General features: G+C 47.0%; 1 protein-coding gene across 4 annotated transcripts in view; it reads right to left on the bottom strand.

The window, feature by feature from the left end:
• ZNF516 (zinc finger protein 516) overlaps positions 1-16556 on the bottom strand; it is a 117432-nt gene extending 100876 nt beyond the window's left edge. For 2 of the 4 annotated variants that reach the window (XM_047766936.1, XM_047766940.1), the window contains exon 1: positions 12874-12959. The gene's annotated coding sequence lies outside the window, so the exon portion shown is untranslated. Of the gene's footprint in view, positions 1-12873; positions 12960-16045; positions 16137-16440 lie in introns of those variants that run through there. The other 2 variants (XM_047766937.1, XM_047766938.1) reach the window with 2 other exon arrangements.
• Between the last annotated feature and the right edge of the window lie 6157 nt (positions 16557-22713).

The raw sequence follows: 22713 nt of genomic DNA, 5'->3' as shown, positions 1-22713 counted from the left end.
CTTAAAATGCTCCATAGAAATAATATGTACCTAATTCAATCAGACCACAATTCTCACCTCCTCTATGAGATAAACGGATGATTTTCCTAAATGTGCAAACCCCTCTTTTTTGCTGAATGTGAAATTATGACTATATGAGACGGAGAATAAATTGGAACCACCACAACTTTCCTTCTGTTTTCTGAAATTTTCTGGTGAGTGGCCTCTGTCTGTGATTTACCCTGCTTTCCAGCTGCCTCTCTTTTAGATGAACAGCACACCGTCCTTTTCTGGCTCCCAGGAAAGACCAGCATCTCACCCCCTCTCACAGATGAACAAATAAAGGCACACAGGCTCCAGAAGTGGCCAAATGTCACCACTACTGGATGCTGGACTCAAAGCCTGGGTCTGCATCTTCCCACTACGGTTCCTTCCCACACCTGCAGCCCCAGTGGTGAACGACTCTGAGTTACTGGATGCTAAAGCAGAGATGGGGGCTCAGCTTCGGGGAACCCAGGGGGCAATACCTGGATAGGATGGCTTCTGGCTCCCAGCATGCTAAGCCGATTTACCGGGGGCTCAAAGAGAGCAGACCCTATGCAGGTCAGGCACCAGCCTCCTGGCCATCTGATGACTCCCATGGCCACACCCTTCAGTGCCCAGTGCCCCACCACTGGCTCCTAGCACAGATCTTGAAAGTGACAAAAAAAAGAACTTTTCTTCCTTATTAAATAAACTGCTAGGATTCAAGGGAGACGCTTCCAGGATATCATATCTCCCCTTAGTGTCCTTGGCTAAAAACAGCTGAACTTAAAGTTCTCACTGTAGTGCAGTGGGTTAAGGATTCTGCTGCAGCAGCTCAGGTCACTGGGGAGGCTCAGGTTTGACCCCCTGCCTTGTGTGGTAGGTTAAGGATCCCGAGTTGCTGCAGCTGTAGCTGCAGCCTAGGTTGCAGCTGTGGCTTGGGCTCTATCCCTTGATCCCTGGCCTGGGAACTTCCATACGTTCCAGGTTCGGCCATTAAAAAAAAAAAAAAAAATAGCTGAACACTTGGGGAGTGGCGATTCCCGGAGCAACCTCAGCCCTGGGCCTTGGACAACCGCAGGGCTTCCGACACTGGGCATCACCAGCCCCACAGCTGCGCCACCCTCCACAGTAGCCAAAGAGGGCAAGTCCACACTGGACTCAGCCCCAAGCGTAAAATGCACACAGTATTTCAAAGACTTAGTGTGAAATAAAGAGCAGAGAACATGCTGGTAATTTTTATGTCATTTACGTGTTCAAGTAACATTTTGGATGTACTGGATTAAGTGAAACATACTATTAACATTAATCTTAGCCATTTCTTTAACTTTTTTCCACAGGGTTACTAGAAAATCTAAAATGACCGAGGCATCATATTTACCAGGCAGCAATGTTCTCATGTGCTGGTCAGCAGGCTGTGGCCCCAGGGCCAAACCCAGCCAGCCCGCCACCTGTTTTTGTGCAGCTTGTGAATTGAGAGTGGTTTTTACATTCTTAAGTGGTTGGGGGGGGGAATCAGAGGGAGAATAATATTTTGTGATATGTGAAATTATATGAAATTCGAGTTCCGGTGTCCACAAATAATGCTTACTTACTCATCGCTGTGTTGTCTGCGGTGACTTTATTTTTATTTATTTTTTTTTTTTGGTCTTTTTGTCTTTTCTAGGGCCGCACCCTCGGCATATGGAGGTTCCCAGGCTAGGGGTCTAATTGGAGCTGTAGCCAGCATCTGCGACCTACACCACAGCTCATGGCAACGCCGGATCCTTGACCCACTGAGCAAGGCCAGGGATCAAACCCAAAACCTCATGGTTCCTAGTCATATTCGTTAACCACTAAGCCACGATGGGAACTCCTGCGGCTTGATAACTCTGCTCCAAGGCAGAGTGAGTTAGCTCAACAGAGAAGTTCTGGCCCGAAAAGTCCCACATATTTAATATCTCTACTTTTACAGAAAGAGTCTGCCAACCCCTCCCTGCCCAAGAGTTTTGCAAACACAGACCCCGGCATTCCCGAGCTCTGGCCCCTCTGGCTTCAGGGCAGGGTCACCGAGCCCAGGGCGGGCCAAGCCCCCTCATTGGCCAGAGAGATGAACGCTGATGCAGGAGTTTCCCTGCTTCACATCCTCAGAGCACCGTCTAAAGTCCTCTTTCTTGCCAGATTGCTCAAAACCTGCACTCGTCTTCAGAGCAGGCATGGCCTTACACCGGGGGTGAGGTGGGGGAGGTGTTCCCAAAATGCTCAGACAGTTTCAACTCAGGGGACCCTGACCACTGGCTCTCAGTTCATCCAAGGGATCCATCAGTAACCCCAGTCACCTACAAAGGGAAGAGGGGGCTGGGAGGGGGGACACGGGTCTTCCATGATGCAGTGTCCACAGTGACACAACACCAGATGGATCAGACCAGGACACAAATCTCTAGGTTTCAACAAGCACAAGGAAGGTCACAAACTCAGGGTGACTCCCCAGAAGACGGTCCATTGAGATAACCCCAGTTCCTTAACTAGGGGGGGTCTCGGTGTCCTCCTGGGGGGACAAGGGCTAAAACGACTTCTCTCTCATAACAGTTAGAGATACTAAACAACACACACGGAACAAGGGAGCCTTGCTCACAGGGGGCACGAGATGGATCTCTGTGGGAAGGAAATGAGCCTGAACAGAGCACTCAGGAGCTATTTGTTGGGGGGCTGGTTATCCAGGCATCACCAAATTTGATTCAAGTCTACAGCAAGTCATTAGTAACAAAAATTAAACTTCTAATATAGCAGGAAACTGCAATGCTCAGTAACAGATCACACATCATGGTGATTCAAAAAACAGCTGCCAACGTGAAGTACTGTGTTCTTGTTCTCAGGGCAGCTCCGAGGAATCACCTTCGGAAAAGCACCGCAGGTTCTCCTGGAGAGCATCGCTGAAGAATGTCTACCAGAAAACACATCGCTTGTATAACAGCCAATATACAAATCAAGGTGAGAAGCTTCCTCTAGGGTTACTGGCTACAAAAGGCTTCTCCTCCACAGGACAACTGGTGAGTTTTCTCATCAATCTGATAGGTAAATGGCCCAGTTTCACTCCTGGTTTCCACTGTCAGAAAGCTCAGCTTCTGAATTTTGGTTCCAGGACACGCACCACAGGGAACACAGAGATCTGGAGACAGGATCCTGTTCTCCCCTCGTCACAACCTGTTATTCCATGTCCTTGCTCTCGACTTTTTGTTTTACTCTATATTTAACTGACAACCTCAAGAGCACCTCATACCCTTTACGGAATGAGTTGGGAATAAAGAAGCAAGCTCTTCCCACCAACAAAATGAATGAGATTCCAGTCACCAGATTCTCCAGCAAACCTGCCAAAACCCTCAGGCAAGGGCACATGATGCTGCCCCTGCATCAATTAAATAAATCTCCTCAATCCTTAGTCCACACTGGTCCTTAAATACCTTGAGCAATGTCTAGAAAGGTAGCAGACTGCTTAGGACGTGGTTTCAGTAAATAATGAAAAAGTACTCTGATGAACCTATCTACAGAACAGAAACAGACTCACAGACATGGAGAACAGACTTGTGGTTGCCAAGGGAGAAGGGGAGGGAGTGGGAAGGACTGGGAGTTCAGGGCTGGTAAATGCAAAATGTTACATTGAGAAGAGATAAGCAATGAGGTTCTCCTGCTGTAGAGCCCAGGGAACCATATCCAATCTCTTGTGATTGAACATGGTAGAAGATAATAGGAGAATATTATACATAAACATATGAATGACTGGGTCACTTTGCTGTACAGCAGATATTGACAGAACATTGTAAATCAACTACAATAAAAAATTTTTTAAGAAAGAAAAAAAAAGTACTCCATAGTCTCTTCTGCAGGAAAGAGGAACCAGATTCTAAATGTGGGTCTCCGTTTGCTGATTTTTCCTCGTGAAAGAAAACCCAGAACGTAGGCTATATCTGCCCACATGGAGAAGGCAAAGGAGATGGGTCTTCTAAGTGGCTCTTGCACAATGAAGACAAATTCACTGCACCTTGGCTGAGCGCCTAAATTCACAGGAGCAGGTGGAGGGGATAGGTCTGCCGGAGTCCAGACAACGTCCAGGAGCAGAGCAGGGCCCAGCAGCTGGTCCCCTGGGTGCTGGCACAGCCACACATCTGAGGTGCCATCAGAGAGGGAAAAGGGGAGTGTGGTCCCACCTCAGTTAGCTTGGCCCTCTGTCCTTCCCCTTCATTGCTATTTTGCCCACCTGCACCAAGGATGCGTGGAACGGAAGGTACCCACCTGTTCTGGTCCCCATCTCTGCCTCCCCCTGACCTGCTGGGGTCAGCAGCTCCCTGTCCAAACCAAGCCTTGGGGCACCTGTGCCATCGCACTGAGAGCCCAGCATGCACCTGCCCCACTCTCCACCAACTTGCTTCATCCCTGCTGTCGCCCAAGACCAGAAGCACAGGGAAACTGCAGTCTGTCTTGGCCCTCCAATGTCTCTGGCTCCCTTCCTTTGCAATGTTTTGGTGGCTTTTTTCTTCTAGGCCCCTTCTGTGCCACAATGGTGCTTTGCTTTCCAAATTTACCTGCTTCTAAAAAGTGATGTTAGTATGGTGTTACCACAGGGCTTCCCAAGAAAATCTGTACCCTGGTCACATGCTGAACTGGGAGTGGGGGCCAGCAGCTGCTGGGTCTTGGATGATGGGCAACGGGAGGTCCCCGTTTCCTCCTAGTCTTAGCTCTGTGATGCTGCAGTGGAATGGCCTACCCAGTCCTCACACTAGCACCATACCCCCATGCAGAGATGCAGAAACGTAGTCAACATTTTGTTTTCTCTCTGGGGACAGATCGAAGCATCACAACGTGAAACTGCAGTGGGGCCCTCACCTCCTGCCCTAACTAGCCCAGCACCTGCAGGTATCCACTCCACTGAGCTTCGTCAGCCCTGCACCTTCTCAAGGAGCGCATCCTGAAATCAGACTGCGACCTGACTCTATTCTGTGCACTCAGCTCAGTGTACTGGGAAGAGACAGGACTGTGAATGGAGAAATCTGGGTTTGAGCCTGGCTCCACTGTGGGGGCCTCGGAAGATTCATTCAATCCTTCCAGCACCTGTAAAATGCCAAGATTCATCCCTAAATCGTCTCTAAATTGCCTGGCAATAACATACACAGAACCTTCAATATTAGCCTTTTTAAACAGGTCCAAACAGAAACAACATAAACGTACAAAGAAAGGTAAATAACCATGAAAGTAAATGTTTCCCTTCATGGTCATTCTGTAGAATCAATATAAAATTCCTGACAAAACAGAGTTCCCGTTGTGGCGCAGTAGTTAACGAATCTGACTAGGAACCATAAGGTTGCGGGTTTGATCCCTGGCCTCACTCAGTGGGTTAAGGGTCCAGCGTTGCCGTGAGCTGTGATGTATGTAGGTCACAGACGCGGCTTGGATCTGGTGTCGCTGTGGCTATGGCACAGGCCAGCTGCTGTAGCTCCAATTTGACCCCTAGCCGAGAACTTCTATATGCCACGGGTATGGCCCTAAAAAGCAAAAAATAAAAAAATAAAATAAAATAAAATTCCTGACAGACATGAAAACCATACTTATAGCAATGAACCACCCTAACCTGCTGGGGCCACAAAAGTGCAGCTTGGGAAGCACCTAAACGGTGCCTCTGTGGTCCCACAGATCTAATGCACTTTCCAAGACGGTCTACTATTTCCATGGACACAGGGAAGCCCTAAATTGACGACTGGCTGAAATGCACACTCTCAACCTACCCTGAACGTTGGTAGCTAAACAAACACAAGCCCCATATGCACATAAAACCCCAAATTCTAATAGCAGTAACTTCTTTTTTTAACCAATCCCTACAGACACTTTTAAAATATACAGTTATTAGGAAAATTAACCTTTCTTTCTAAAGTTCACATTTTAAGCAGCCCATAATCTTTCATCAACCTAGAAAATAACTGATAAGCCAATCTTCCTGTAAAACCATTAACAGATTCTGCTTTTCTGTCACCAGGGTAATTTACTGAGGCCAATTTTAATCCTGCCGCTAAACCACTAATCCCATGACTCTACAGAACTGTCCCAAGTTTACGTTGCTATGGCAAGTATTTTTACATTAGGAATTCAGTTATTTACGCAGAGTCATGTTTTTTAAGTTGGTTTTAGGAATGAGATCATCCTTCCTGCCTGTTGTTCTGAAAAGCAAGAAGCCATTTTTGAAATAAGGAAGACACTTGAGCACCTGGGCTGGGCTGGAGTCATCACAATAACACGAGTTTAAATTACGCTGGGTGTTACTCAAAGGAACAAATTATCACCATTATGCTAATGGTCACACTACAGACAGAAGCTTCAGTACGATGCCTCTAAATCTGGTGAGACTCTGATTATCAGTGTGAATGATGATATTTTTCTCAAACTGGCACAAAAATCTTCTCCCCGGGTCACTGATGACGTCAGTATAAATTATGTGTCACCCAAAACAGCCTCTGTTGACACGGCTCAGATTCTCTGGCAGTGCCGGCCCCACCTTTCCACCCACGCCTGCCCACATGTGCTTTACAATCAACACACATGAATGAGTACGAATGTGTCTACTTCTTTCCTTAAAATAGGAGAAACAGTATGATTAAAGCTAATGAGACAGATTCAGCCAGAGAGGGTATCTGGAGACACGTGAGCTCTGGTGGGCAAGCCCACGGCCACACAGGACCTTAAAAAATGGAGGCAGAATCTTCTGCAAGGCTTTACATCAGTACATTCCCGAGACGTGGTACATAAGAAGATACCCTTGTGATGAAACACACATCTATCCAAAAGTTCAAAATAACATGTGTAAACAAGACAAATTCTTAAGTAAAAACATCACCATTCTGCCTCTAGATAATTTCAGAACAACATCATGAAAGTTGAAACTATAGAAGAGAAATCACCCATCTGTTCACTGGCTCATTCATCCATCTTTTAAAAAAATAGCTATTTCTTTAAGGGAAAAAAAAAAGCACATATAATTTAGCTCTAGGTTAAAGGCACCAGAATCATCAGGAAGTAAACAGTGAACGTCCTTCCTCAGCAGCCCAACTTTCAGCCTATTTACAACCAGCAGTTTTCACTCCTCACACTGGGCTGTGCGTTTTCCCGAATTCACACAATCAGCCAACATTTTAACGTCTAACTATTTCCCACAAAAATCATTTCCGGAAAAAAATGCTATTTGCTCACAGCCCTTAATTATCAACAGAACGAGAGAGAAGCAGCTAAAGACAGGAGCAGCTTTCGTGGCACAACTACGCTGCATCCTTCACTATCCTAACTTTCAAAGAACATTCTGGAATGCTAAGATGAATCCATGCCTTATGCAGCCCGAGAAAGCCCAAGGAGGATAGGTTAAACAGTGCCATATGGCAAACACAGACACATGTTGCCCTTTTCTGAAACAAAGGACAAAAATTCCTGAACAAATATCCTTTACTTTCCCGTGGCAGGAGTTGAAGAGGAGAGGGCTTTTCAAGTGAGGCCCAATAATGCTAAAAAAGGGGTTGTTTTTTTAAAACTCTTAGTGGCTAAGAAAAAAAATTTGAGTTTTACCAGAAAAACCTCGACTTTCCAGAGTCTCCTTCAACTATGTCCCAGAAGCCAACACCACATGTTAGCCTACGCTCACCATGCCCCTCAACAAGCAAGAAAATAACAGGACAGCTGCGTCACAGGGCTAAGCTGACAACAGCCACTTCGAGGTGCCAGAGACCGTGAGAGACAATCCTACCTGCTTTTGAAGGAATAAAATACCAGATTACCTTCACCTTGAAAATAATCAACATTAACATCTAATCCCAAGTTCAACACATCACCGAGGAGGTATGTGAACTTCAAATCACAGAGAAAACGTATCCTTCAAAGTAAATTTTCATAAGTAACAACCCGATTAAATTCCTAACCTCAAAACATCGACAACAACAAAACAGAAGGGAAAAGAAAGCAAATCAATGGAATGAACTTATCTTTGAAATACATAGTAAAATGTACCTAAACCTCGTGTTCCTTTTTAAATTTATTTTCTGCTCAGGTGTGGGGATTTTACTCATCATTTTACGCATATTTACACGTTTGGGTTCTAAAAACAGTTGCATTCCTAATTACTCCTGCTTTATAATTTCCAGTATCATTTGAATTGAAGCCCAAATGCCAGATCTTTTTTGGAAAACGACTTTTAATGAATGTCGAAAGCCACAAAATTATACTTCTTTACGATTCCAATGTATGCCACTGGAAAACATTTCATTCTGGACATAAATATGACAGCCAGCTCTAGCTTTGGAAAGAAAAGCTTCAGCTGTTCAAATCACATGTAGCCAGATGCAAGGAATAAAGAATACACAAAACAGACAGTTGCAACTGCTAATTTTTACCAGTCCATCTAAAATATACTTGCTCTATCTTCACGGATAGTATACATTTCAAACACAAACGATGCAAAGATGGTGCCTCCCTCTAGCTATTTAAGTCATAACCCTAAACTAGTCCTCTCATGAAGAAAATTAGTTTGAAAATAAGGATGATTTTTAAAGAACTGGATGAGACATTTTAAATTTATGGAGGGGGAGTTCCCATTGTGGCTCAGTGGTTAATGAACCCAACTAGCATCCATGAGGACATGGGTTTGATCCCTGGCTTTGCTGAGTAGGTTAAGGATCCAGCGTTGCTGTGAGCTGCTGTGTAGGTCAAAGACGTGGCTGTGGTGTAGGCTGGCAGCTGTAGCTCCAATTCAACCCCTAGCCTGGGAACCTCCATATGCCATGGGGGCAGCGCTAAAAAGACAAAAAATAAAATAAAATAAAAAGTTATAGAGAAAGGTTTTCTTTCTTCTTCCCATATGGTTAATTTTTAAAATAAATTCTTCATCGGTAAACATTTGGTGCTGTCCAGCAGAAACTGGCATAACACTGTAAATCAACTATATCTTAAATAAAAAAATAAAAAATAAAAACATTTGATGCGAGTCCTTCCTTAAAAAGGGTTTGTGACAATTTGCCAATATTTCTGAAAACTCTAAGGTATTCATAGCTAGAGTCCAATGATAAAGAGGACCCCCCCCCATAAGTCACACCCTGTTGCTCTGGTGGGGGGTGGGGAATCTCAAGTCACTCAGGGCCGAGGTCACCCCTCCATCAAAGAGCAATGTCCCACCTCCCCACCTCAAACTCACTTGTTCCTAGGTCCAAAGAGGATGGAGGCCAAGGCTTGAATCCGAACAATGCTGTCACTCTTTTGGCCATGTTTGAACCTAACAGGCTGCTCCCAACAGACTGCTGGTCATCAGATGGAAAATGTTGGGGGAGGGTGATATCCCCAAGGAGAAGACAGGAGAGAGGGTAGCGCTACCAGTCAGCACCAAGCCATCGCAGAACAGGAGTGGAACAGCAGCAGTACCCAAACTCCAAGGCAGACAGAATGGCAGCCCAGGGACGTATACCTGCACCCCACACTGACACCTGCCTCCTGGAAGCCCCATCCTGCTTTCTATGTCTGTACTGCACACGAAGATGTGCTCCAAACACCCCTTGCCTCAGTCAGACTTCAGAACAAACCCACATCGTGAAAGGACTATTCACTTGAAAAATGCACATCCAAATGAGATATGCTTTCCTACCAAAAGACTAATGGATCTAGGAGCAAAGACAGTGACACAATAAATTCTTCCTGTTTAGACATTACACATGAATGATTCTGGAGGAGACGGTCAAAGGTGCCCAGTGCCCAGCAAGCCGAGGCAGGTCCACATGTGGGAGCTGGTTCTGTGGTCAGTGTCAGCTCAGTGAGAGGAACACAGCAAGGGCAACGAAGCACACAGGCCCACTCTATTCTCCCAACTGCATTCAGGAAGAAGCGAGTTCATTAAACTTTTCCCACAGCCTCTAGAACCTTTGAGGGGGAGGGGTTAGAGCAGCAAAGAAATGCAATTTTGAAAGAATGGACTGTATCAGAAAACTCCATCCAAGTAGAGTTTAAACATTTACAGCATGGAAGATGTCTGCTTTTGAGGAAGGCATGTTACGTCTACCTTCAAATATTTAAAACGCAGATATCTAAGAATTGCATTCACTTTCTTCTGTGTTCTTCCATTAGTTCTATGACTTCTGCTTAAATCTACGCCTATCACTGAGAAAGGTTAGATGCTGCCAGCTAAATGTGGCCACCCAACAGCCACAAAGAAGTTATTTGTTTCCTGCTTTATTCAGTTAGAATCTAGTTAAATTATAAGCAAAATAGCACTTTCAATTATATAATTAACACCAATGCTGAAAATGGAATAAAAACCAAAATAGCGTCATGTCTTGAACACTGAAAACAAACATATTATAAAAGGAAAGTACACACGCTTGAACAAGCTCCTTCCTGCTGAAGGTAATCAGCTTACATTTCAGTTTCCTATTTCTATGCCATTAAGGTATAATGCAGTTGAAACTCTAAACACAATCTCCAGCCAGACTTACAGCCACTCCCACAAAATTCTTTTTAAAAGACTCCTTCTGGTAAATTATGAATAAGATCAATATGTATCTTGGAAAATGAATAAATAAAAATCTACAACAACCCAATAAACGGAGCACTGGTTTTTCAAGAACTGTCCGTGACTAAACTCTCCTTAAATTCCTATGTCACATTATCATTTTTCCCTATTTAGTAAGGCTGAAAACCATCTGTGAAGAGTTTACCTCAGTTTGAGTTATTCTTTAAAGAAGTCTCCTTTCCTTTTGCACATAACTGTTGCTAAACTTAATCTCCACATCAAATGCTCCACCTATGAGACTCAAATATCCTCACGAAGGAGCAAGTAAGGTAAATGAAGTTAAAGTTTAATTCATGGAAGTGGAGACAAGGTGATTTTAGCACCGACCTGTTTTTAAAACCATCTCTCATTCTATCCACTCTGTATTGGTCTCTAAGACAACATCTTAGAAAGAAAGGTGGAACTTCAGAGTCCCAAGAAAACTTTAATCTCTAAATTAGTCAACTTAAAAGGTCTTATACAAGTAACAATGGGATTAACACTGGCGACGTAAACTATTCTCGGGTCATCAGTGACTAATGCCACTTAACACATCCAAAACTTAAAGTTCTTGATCGAGTTATGTTTCAGTATCCTAAACCATTTGGAAAGATTACTCTGACAAACAAAAGCTTTCAGAAACAAAACTAAGCAGAACTCCTCTCTCTCTCTTTCCACTGTTGACTCCTGGACCTACCAAATATGCTTCCTGGCCACTTTGTTTCATTTTAGAGACATTCTCATTCCTCTTAGATAGCTTTACTGCACACCTTTTGGGATTTTTTTTTTTATTTTGATGTGCTGTTTCAGTATATTCAAACAAGTTTAACAAAACAAAGCCCTACTAACAAACTAGAAAAATACTTGGCATAATATATTTATATCTTAACACATCAAAATTCTAATTCCACTACCAAAATACTTGAGTGGCGGGGGGGGGGGGGGGGGGGGGGGGGGGGGCACCCCTAGGCCCATTCAGCACAATTCAGGAGTCGCTGTTGTGAAACCAAGTCTGTCCTTCTCAAGGAACCGAACTCTCAGACCCAGGTTCCTGAGGCCAGCTCCACACCCTCCAATATTACACGGAGAGGAAAATGCTCCAATTCATGTGTGGCAGTGGCATGTGGTCTATTTAATTCTGGCCAGTCTGTGTAAATAGAAGTAACACAGCTATTTTGACGCGGCAATCAAAGAATGCAAGAGAATATGAAGGAGGAACAAACAAATGATAAAATGAGCTCTTTTTTGAGGGGCAGGAGAAAGATCCTACCAAATAGCACGCATGCCTAGTTCCTTAAAGTAGCACTTACATTCCTAAACCAAAATACTCCAATCATATTAATAGGGCGGCGTGAAAAATAATCTGGAGAAGATCCTGTAGGGAGAAGACCCACCCTCCCATCGCCTCTCAGCGGTCCTTTAAGTGTATTTATTACACAGCCACTGGGTGCGAGCACCTCAATATTTAAATCATCTTTAATCAAGATTTGAGACCTAAGGGCACGTTCGTGGGGGAAAATGCCTTTCGGTTGCACGTTTAATTCAGACTTTTGTGACTCTCCTTTAAGTCAGTGCTCTGCGCCGCCCAAGGTCCCGCAGCCCTGCCCTTTGTTACAGTATAGACCCTGCCGACAGGCTCGGCCCCCCGCCACGGACACCCGGGGCTTCCAGCTCCAGCCCAGATTGCATGCGGGTCCCACGGCGGACAAGCATCAGGTCCCACGGGCAGGACGCAACTCCACGCGCCTCAACCCCGCACAAGGATTCCCGAGCCGGTGCCCACCGGCGGCTAGCGCCCAAATCCGCGCGCTGGCCCCGGCCTGGGACCTAATCAGGTATGAACACTTATGTAATCGCGCGGGGGCCACGCCTTTCCCACCGCCCCACCTCCGCCCGGACAAAGTGAAGTTTAAAATAGAAACCAATTACCTGGCCTGGGCAGCGCCTCGGCCCCTGGAGCGCGGTCGGCGCAGCCACGCGCACCCAGGGCCCCGGCCCCCCACTCCCCCGCCCCCACAGACCCCCGTCCCGGCCCACACTCCCCCTACCCCCGCAGACCCCAGTCGGAGCTCTCACTCTCCCGCCCCCTGCAGACTCCCGCCCCGGCCCTCATCCCCCACTCCAGCTAACCCCCTCCCGGGTCCCCACTCCCCCAGCCCCGAGCAGACCCCGCCCCAGTCAGGACCCTACTCCCAGACCAGGCCCTCACTCCCGGGCCAGGCTCCCCATTCTCCCGCCCCCGCGCAGCCCGGGTCCTGCCTGCCCCACACCCCCAGACCCATTCCCCCGATCCGTCCCCGGCCAGACCCCCTCCCCCGGCCCGCACGGACCCCCGCCTTTGTTACGGTGCGAAGTTGGGCCGTGGGTCCCCGTCTCTTTCACTTCTTGGGTTACAGTGCAGGCTTGTGACGTCCGCTCCACATGACGGGGGCGGGGGGCGGGCACCGGGGGGCGGGGGCGCGGGCCGGGTCCTCCCCCACCTCTCCGCCCATCCCTCCCCGCCTACAGCCCTCCCCCAGTAAACTGGGCCTCCAGAGGCCGCAGCCCAAGCCGCGGGGCGGGCAGGTAAATACTACCCCCCTCCCCCCGTCAGGCTCCCTGGGATCAGCGCAGCACCCGCGGGAGAAACAGAAATAGGAATGATTTAATCCAGCGACACCTCCCCCTACTGCCCATTCCTCAATCCGCGAGCTCACAGAGATTGGGGAAGGAGAGGGGCAGAATCGGGTCGTATTCGGATTTAGGGAGCGGAAATGGCCCGGCGGGCGACGCGGGCTGGACCCCACCTTGTAACCGAGTTAGGGTCTTGCTGGGGGAGGAAGAAGGTCTCCTGGGGTGGCCAGTGGACTATCGGGATGACCTCCGTGCGGCCCTGCAGGCGGACACACTGTGCGTGGACGAGGCCGGGGCGCGGGATCCCTCCCAGGGATCCCCCTGCAGGGGTCTCGGGGAAGGAGGGGGTACACGTGTGTCCTTAACCCGTTCCCTGCAGCAGCAGCATCCATCTCTGAGCGAAGCAGCAAAGCAACTCCAGCACTGAACAGAGCTGCTCCATGGTCCCTTACACACACACACACACACACACAGAGCACTACTAATATTCCTAGAGAAGTTGGTGCCCTACTAAACCCAGAGGAAACGTGGGGCGGCCCGTGACGCACTCCGCCGGTGAATGTGCCCATTGTGCCGGGGAGCCGTTGCCAGTGCTTCGCATTCTTAAGTGGGTGGGCAGTAAAACTGCACTGACCCTGGGCAGGTCACATTCTATAATTTGCCACGGCCTAAATATCAACTTCCAGTGAGAAAATAAAATTTGAAGTTGGAAGGTACATGCTGTCCTTCACTTTTTCTAGAGTTAACAACAGTTTCAACAATCCTGGACCTCGATACGCCTAGCGAGTGACGAGTAGAATCCATCACTCTGACCCCAGGCGTTCAGGGCGCGCCTGCCGCAGGGGAACGAGACGGAAGGAACCACACATTTCGATCCCCCAACCTCTGAGAAGCATAATCACATCCCTCCTTTTCTTCCCCTTCTGCAGGTTTCGACTTGAATCCGAAAGCACTTCTTTTGCCCGTTCTTTACAGAACACTCGGAGGAGGCAAGGTCTCTATTTGGAATGCTGCATGCCCACCTAGCTGCAAAGATTCAGATAATAGTGTGTCCGTGTATACAGCTCATAACTGTGCAAATCAGGACCCTGCGGATGCGCGGGGCTGGTCGGACTTAGTGTGCAGACACATGGGCGCATGCACGCGCGCGCGCGTACACACTCACACCCCAAATTACCTCCGGGATGGAGAAAGCCGCTGCGGATTGGCCCGGAGAGCCGTCACTCACACCCAGGGGGCAGGGAGACTTTGCAAGGCTGTTTCCTTCCACCACCCCCCCTTCATTTATTGGTAAAACAACAGCAGAGCTCTGAAAGTTAGCCTTCTGCACCGAGACTTTGCCTTCTTTAAACGAGGGAGGAATCATACGATATCCATTTAAATATATTTTCTACTTCCACAGTGGCTGTAAGGGGAAATTAGCAATCGGGATGGGGGCGGAGAGGCAGCTCGCTGTAAAAAGGAGGGGGTTATCCGGGAGGGGTGGACGCAGGGAGAAGAGTTGTTCTCAACACCCAAAAGGGACTTTGACCTTTCATTGATCTCGAAATTAAAAAATGTTTTTCACAGGTCAGATTGTATCAAACGCCGGTCCTAATTGATGAACTCATTATTTTAATTTTATTATTTAAACACACGCCAGCAATCGTGTTTCCTTAAGAAAGAACTGACCTATTTTTGGCTGGAGATAAAGGATCATGTTAACAGATGTTAATCTTGTAATCTGTTTTTCCTGTAAGCACTTTACATACCCGGGTTTCAGACCTTAAAAATAACATCTTTTCCAAAAAGACCTGACGTCACAATTCACTCACTGAAAAATCGCTCCCCCTCTCCAGTTTTTTTCCTCCGCAATGATTTCAAAGACATTAAATCTTTTTCACTTTATAAATGCTGATTTGTTCTGCCTCAACTCCCACAGGCTTTTATTTGCATTTCAAATTCCACAGGTTACACCAGTCGCCTTTTCAAAAAATGTAAACCAACAATGAAGCAGCAAATGGCTTTTTGTGCGTCTGGATTAAATAAGGCACAGAATAAATATATTTTAAAAGAGGGCTGAGCAAGTTGTTCTTTGCACACCCGGAGATCAAGTAATTCTTTATCAATAAACCCAGCGGAATGATTAAGACACAGACACACACCAGAAGCTCCTGGTCAGATCCTGGTCTGCTGCGGGGAGCTTATTACCGCTGATAATAAATGGGGCTGACTTACAGACCCACATTTTTCGGGTAAAAGGCTCGGTCTCTCTGGTCCGTAGTAGCAGGACCCCAGCCCACCAAGGCCGATTGACACCGCACACCAACCTTCCTCCACGAACCGCTGTTTTAAATACCCAGCTCGGCTGGCTTTTAACAAACTTATTCATACAAAGTTTCTCTAAAACTTGATGACGAGGCGGTTAATCTAAATGCTAATCATAACTCTTCAGTAGGTTAGCTCACCATGGAAATGGCAGGCAAGGAGCTTTACCAACCCCCCCCCCAACACACACCCCAAGTATTCTTCCTTTGCGTATACTCGGGTAAATATCGTGATCAATACCTCCCCCACCCCCATCCCAGCCAGGCTGGGTGCATCTCGGAGGAGCCCCTGCCACCCTGACCCCCTCTCCTCACCCCTCCTCAGAGTCCTTGCAGAACCCTCGCCCCCGCCCCCACCGCTGCCCTAACTTCCCTTCCAAGCTCTCACTTCTTTAATGTTAGGGTCACTTAGGCTCTCGCAGATGATGGGCACGCAGCCAGGGGAGGGGGGAGGAAAAACAACGCCCCTCCCCGCAAACACGGCCCCGAGGCAGCAGCGCTCGGTGCCCACAGGCATCGATCCCATCAGCCAAACCCTTAATAATTGAAGCGGCTCCTCGGGCCCCGCAGCCCCATCACCCACCTTCATTAGCCGGAGCGTTTTACTTTAAAGTAAGGCAATTTGCTCTTTGTCTCCTAATGGATGGTGAGCGCATCCAAGCTCCCCTCCTCCCGAGTCGCCTTTGACGAAGTGTACAAAGCCAGAGCCTCCTCCGCGCTCCCACCCCGGCCCCCACCCCGCCCCTCCACTGCGGTAAAAACCACCTCCCGGGCGCTCGCCTAGCCGCCCGAAGTTGCATCTTCCCTCTCCTGGAATTGCGGAGCGGAGCAACTACCCACAGGGAAAGCCAGCCGCCCTCCCCGCGCCCTGGAGCCCCTCCCCGGCGCCCCCAACCCTCGCGGCACACGCCAGGTCCCCCAGGCTTCCAGGCTAGGGCCCTGCGCCCCCTCCCGCAGCACCCCCACCCCGGCCCCTACCTTGGCGGAGAGGCGGCGGCCGGGGGAGGAGGACGCGCACGCCCCGCGCCTCTGAAGGTGAAGCCGAGCGCCGGAGGCGCGGAGCCGAACGCTGCACTAGACCGACCGCGCCAGCTGCGCCCGGGCGCGGGGGACGCGCGAGGGCGCGCGGGGCCCGCCACGCGCCCGGCCCCCTCCCTGCGCCGCCCGCGCGCGCCCGGGAGGCGCCCGCCCCGCGGGGACCCCGGCGCTGGCCGGGCTCTGGGGGCTGCGCGGCGCAGGGAGGGGACCGGGCCCCCGCGGCAGGGCGCAGGCCTGAGGCTTCCCCCAGCCCCGGAATGGTCTGCCCTGTAGGAAACGCACACGCTCCACTATTGTCTCATCAGCACAAAGTTCTGCCACACTGCGGGGAAAGTCTGGAGGCTCACGATGACTCAGACGCAGATAATTCTTCCCCTAATAGCACTGAATCACGATCCCAGAGGCTAGTTGTCGCCCCTTCTTTCCAAGGACCAGCGCTGCCGCAGATCCAGTTACGTGAAGCTGTTTAGGCGCACACATGGATACACACACATGCACGCATCCCTACGTGCAGGCATGCCGGGGATGCATTTTCAGCCGACTTGGCACCTGAGCATTAAGCCTCGAACCAGATTTATACGCGGGGATCCTTCCGGTGGTCACCCGAGCGCGTGCACTACAAACCGCTTAGGGTGTGCGTTTCCCCTAACTTCCTAATAAATGTGCTTGGGGGGTATTCAGACGCAGAGTTTCAGCAGATTAAGTGCAGAATCAAAATGGGGTCCCACTGGAAAGACTTCACAACAAGGATTCTGCTGTATGGTAATTTTTAAATGACTGTTTTGTTTTTATTTTTAACCTTGAAAAGTTCAACTTTAATTTTTTTTTTTTCTTCAAACTCCATCTTTTAACCGCGACCACTACTCTCCGTGGGCCGCAGTTAGTTGCACGAAGTTGAGTCTGGGAATAGAAATCCCCATTTGATTTCAAAAAGCTTTCATGGGGGTGGGGGTAGCTGCAGAAGCAGAAGGGGCCGGAGGGGGGGCAGTTGGAGGCGAAGAAGGAGAGAAGGGGGAGGCTGTAGGAGGGGCGCCCCCTGAGTTGGCGGTGACGTAGACCTAGGGAGCAGTGGCCTGCGGAGGGGTAACTCTGCCCTCTCCCACCCGGCTCCTGGCCATATTGTGCTCTCCTCGTGACGAGTCCGCAGTGGAGATGGATTCCAGCCAGCAACACGGACGTCGCTCTGCTGAAGAAGCAGCGCGACAGTCCAGGCGTCACCTTCCGCGGTGGCATTTCTCTCGGTGCCTAACATTCGCAAACACTCGGGGCTGCTGCAGCTCGGGACCCTCTCCAACTTAGGGCATTTACAGCAGAAAGTACTACGGACGAGCGCCAAGGGAGGGGCTTGTGCCTGCAAAGCTGGACTGTCAGCCAGGGGGCCATTCTGCATGAGTGTGATGTGAGTGCAGTCTGTGCGATGCAGCGTGTGTGATGTGTGTGCATGTGTGTGTGTTTCGCCGAAGGCAGGGGGAGTGGAAAGACAGGGAGGGAGCCGAAGGGAGAACCTATGCGGGAAGGATCCCGAGTCATAAAAGGTGATTAACGATTTACGCTAATTTGGAGAGCTGGCGTGGTGGTTGACAATCCTTGTTGGTTTCAGACCGAATACCTAAGTGGGAATGCATTCTTGAACAATCAAATTTAAGTCCGATTCACAGAAATGTATAGAAGCGGCGCAATTCATTACAGTGAGAGTAAAAATGCACGAACAGAATTACCCCCCATTGCAACTAACTTCATAGATAAAACGTCATACATAGACATTTTGTCTCATATATACCTATGCACCCCCAAAGAGATTAAAATTTCCATACTTGAAACTTTAATTTTTTGGTAGTATTTTGGAATGGATTTGCATCCATGGTTAAAATTCTTGAGTCTATTTAAGACTACAGTATTGCACTAATAACTTCCATGTGTTGAAAATTGACAAGTTAGATCAACAATGAGTGAGGAAAACTTCCAAACTGGAGGAAGAGTGTGGAGGACATAAAATTGTGATTTTCAGGTCTTGCCTTCTTCCGCTCACCCGCTTATCACCCACATGTGAACTCTCTCAGGGCTCTGCGGGTTCTACAACAATATTGTGCTTTTAAAAGATTTCCTTTCTCCCACATTTCTCTACAATGCATGCAGAATCTGAGAAGGTAACTTGAGAGGCGGCAAGAGTTACATCCTGGAAAATGGCAGCTTGGGGCCCAGCATGGTTTTGTTACTAGTGAGAGCGCCATTCGTGAGCCGGAATGTGTTTACATTATTGTCCATTTGTCAACACGTTATTAAGAAATGGTACAAAAGCAAAATATTTTTCTCCTATTCCTGTAACATATTTAGCGTTGTCAGAATTTCAACTGTTTAAAATCTTCAAACATTTAGAGTTGCCATTAAAGATTAAGGACACTGTTTCGACACAAACATCAATCCCTGAAATCCCCCAAGAGAAGTCCTCCTATTTCAAAATGTTTAGGTAAATTACAGTATTTCAGTGGAGAGAGTTCAGCAATATTAATGAACTAATGACTGAATATATATTAGGCTTATTTATTATTTCATAATACAATAATTTTGCTTGATGAAATAGGTGGAGAAAAAATTTCTTTTCCCTTGTTATTATCCAATGAATTATTTGTTCAGGATTTGGGACTCTGTTCCTTCAAGCTAAGGAAAATGGCATTTTAATGAAACAGTGTTCACTGGCTTGTCTGCGTAAGTCAGGCCATGGCATTGTTCCTGGATATTGAGATCAAAAAGATTTTTTAGAGATTCCATTAAAGAATAGTTAAAAGTGAAAAACAAATACAAAAAAAGAATCTCCCACAAGGCCTTGTCTATCTGAAAGCTGGAAGTGAAACTCTTTATTCTATAGTATGAAATCTAAGACAAGCTAAAAATATTTATTAAATATGCATGCTCAAAAATTTAAGTGCACTGCTAGTAAATATTTAATGTTAAGTCTTTGTGTGAATATATTCAGATTTTCTAAATTATATCTGAAAAAGAAGAATGACATTCTATGCCTAAGTCTAGAGATAAACTTTAGCCCTCTGAACTAACTTAAATTCACAGATCTCAGAGTGGATTAGGGATAAGTTTGATTTAAATTGTCAAAAAGCATTCCTGAGTAGAGACTGTTTTAAGAGCAGTACAGCTGTTGCTTGCCTTTGTACTGTTTGGAGTAGGTAGCAATTTCATGTATAAATGGAAATTCGCTATTTATTTAGTTACCGGTGGTTTCAAAAGCATTACCCCCATCCTAACTTGCTGTACCGTCCTAAAATCTTTCCCTTTCACAGAACCCGGAGTCTCTCAGAAATACGCTGTGTTGAGACTGAGGAGGAAGGGAAAACAGCCCATCAGCCTGACTCAGTAAGGAATTTAACATATGGTCATCCCTGGCCCTGATGAGAGGCAAAGTTGTGACTGTATTTTAAATTCTCTTTACAAAGTGTTTTCAGACTGCTTGACTCTGAAGTCAACCAACAAAATATTTTAATCTTGGTGTAGGAAATGATCTCAGTTATTTCTTAAATTTTAATTCTATGGAAGGTGATGGCTACTGTAGCGGTAAAATAGATGCGTTTCTCCTAAACACACACACCATTACCTCTACACACACACACACACACACACACACACACACACACACACCCCATTACCTCTAACGTGATCCATGCGTGGATTTTCCCATGTTTACACTAGATCACTTCTCACTGAACAGCTTTCTTTGGTGTCGTCTTTTGTAAACTTGAAGATTTGAGGTCAGTCTGTCTGGGCTTTAGGCTTAGTCAGTCAGGGTGGAAACCTGCTGTTTGTTTGAAGGACTTTCATGACCATGTTTTCATCTCTCTGTGGAGTCTGAAGACACCTTCGCCAGGGTGCATACCTGAATTTTCAGGTCATTTCATCAAGCATCTCTTCAAGATCTGTGCAAAATACATCCGCACAGTGAAATGGTGGATGCCTTCCTCTTCTCTCCTCAGGGCAGAAATGCTGACCAGCCGGGGGTACCAGCCATTGAACAGTCTGTCCTTGTTTTCTGCTTGGAGGAAAACCCCATAATGACCCACAATCCTATTCTCATTGCAACACAGATTTTCCTTCACTGAGTGCTGTGCATGCCATGCATTTGGTTGACGACAAAGATATCTTTAATAACTTTCAGTCACAGAGTTCATGTGGAGTCACAAATGAGGCAAAAGTAGGGTAGAAAGTGGCCGAGGAGCTGCAGGACTTCAGGCCCGTCTCCTCACCATTTGTAGTTTGGGGAGAACTGCATCAGGACCTCACAGCAGGTAGGCAGCCCTCAAATCTGTTCTTAATTTCAACTTAAGTAGAAGACTCTCGGCAACAGCTGGCTGCAGAATAATTGATACAGAATTCCACAGATGTGGTTCGTAATGGCTTAAAGAATAAAGGGAAATAGGCCACAGAGCAGAATTCATTTAAGGAAAGACAAATTCAGGAAGGATTCCTCTTTTGAAAGATTTCCCATGCTAAGGAAGAAAGGGACTGGTTTTTTGGTTTTTGTTTTTGTTTTGATTACCTCTACTTATAATTCTAAAGTATGTTAATAACTTAACAGATAGGTTATGACCTCTTCACATACACGGTTTTACTGTTGTAAGACCGTTGACTTTTTCTGCCCACAAATCGCACTTGGTTTTACCCTGCATAGCTGAGTACATGTGCATGCCCATGCAAACTTTTCTAAGAGAACTGAAAATAAAATAAGGGAAGCAGCAATACATCCCTTTTGCTGTGAGTAGGCAGGCACACTTGTAACGAAACTGAGTAGGGAATAAATGCTCAGCATTGAGTGAGGTCTCATCACAGAACAGAGTTTGGCAGAAAGCAGAATTTGACATTTAGGTGGTTGGATGGGGTTAGAATCAGACCCATAAGACATGGTCAGGGTGGGGATGAGGAGCTGTCATAATTATAGAGTCCAGACATTTTGTTGATAAGGAAGCCTGGGTACAGTTTTGTTTGTTTTTTGGTGACCTTACTACATTCAAATAGAATAACAAAATTGACCATTTTAACCATTTTTAGGTGTACAACTCAACATTAAGCATATTCACAATGTCATCAACCATCACCACCCTTCATCTCCAGAACTCTCTCCAACTTTTAAAACTGAAACTCTGTCCCCACCAACTCCCTACTCCCCCTCCCCCAGCCCCAGGCCACCACCATTCTACTTTCTGTGTCCAGGAATGTGACTCCTCTAGGGACCTCACACAAGTGCAATCTCACCATATTTGTCCTGTTGTGATTGGTTTATTTCACCCTGCAGGTCCATCCACACTGTAGTATGTAACTAGGTACAATTTTGCCATCTTTACAAAAGATGTAGCAGTTACATGCAGGTAGGAATTTTGCCAAATAAACTGATTAACAAAGTGACTACCATCTCAACAAAAACAGTTCTCAAGAATGTATCCTCTCTTACAAGGATCTCCTTATCTGGCTGCCTTTGCTTGTCTCTGCCTCCTGGTAGGCTTCAGAAGCTCCATCTTCTTCCCAAATGGAAACTAGTGCAGCTGAAATGACATGGAGCAAAACTGAGACCCAGTAAAAATCTGGTTAGTATTTTCATGGTTGATTTATGACTTTTTTTGAATGTGACCAAAGCAGGTGGATGTTTCCAGGCCTGGGTTCGAACCTGAGCCACAGCAGTGACAACACTGGATCCTTAACCTGCTGAGCCACCCAAGAGTTCCTGGTTTATGACTTATAACCAGATTAAGTTCCTCCAAAATGAAGGAAGTCCACTACAAAACAAACAATTACAAATTGAAATCAGGGAGTTCCCACTGTGGCTCAGAGGTAATGGGCATGACTAGTATCCATGAGGACACAGTTTCCATCCGTAGCCTTGCTTAGTGGGTTAAAGGATTTGGTGGTGCCATGAACTGTGGTATAAGTTGCATATGTAGCTCAGATCCTGTGTTGCTGTGGCTGTGACACTGGCTGGCAGCTGCAGCTCCAATTCAACCCCTAGCCTGGGAATTTCCATATGCCATGGATGCAGCCCTAAAAATCAAACAAACAAAAAATTAAAATCAATACAAAGCATGGTGAAGTTGACATACAAGGTACCAGAGGTGGGTTCACAAATTCAGCCTGGCACTAAGGCAATCCAGGCCAAGGAAAACCTTTGATGAAGAGAGTCTGTCTTTCTGGGGATGGACCCAGGGCACATATGTGTCT

This window comes from Phacochoerus africanus, chromosome 2 (genome assembly GCF_016906955.1).
Source record: "Phacochoerus africanus isolate WHEZ1 chromosome 2, ROS_Pafr_v1, whole genome shotgun sequence".
In the NCBI taxonomy this organism is placed as follows: Eukaryota; Metazoa; Chordata; class Mammalia; order Artiodactyla; family Suidae; genus Phacochoerus; species Phacochoerus africanus.
Note: the sequence above shows the minus strand (reverse complement) of the source record. Positions and strands in the feature narration are given on the sequence as shown.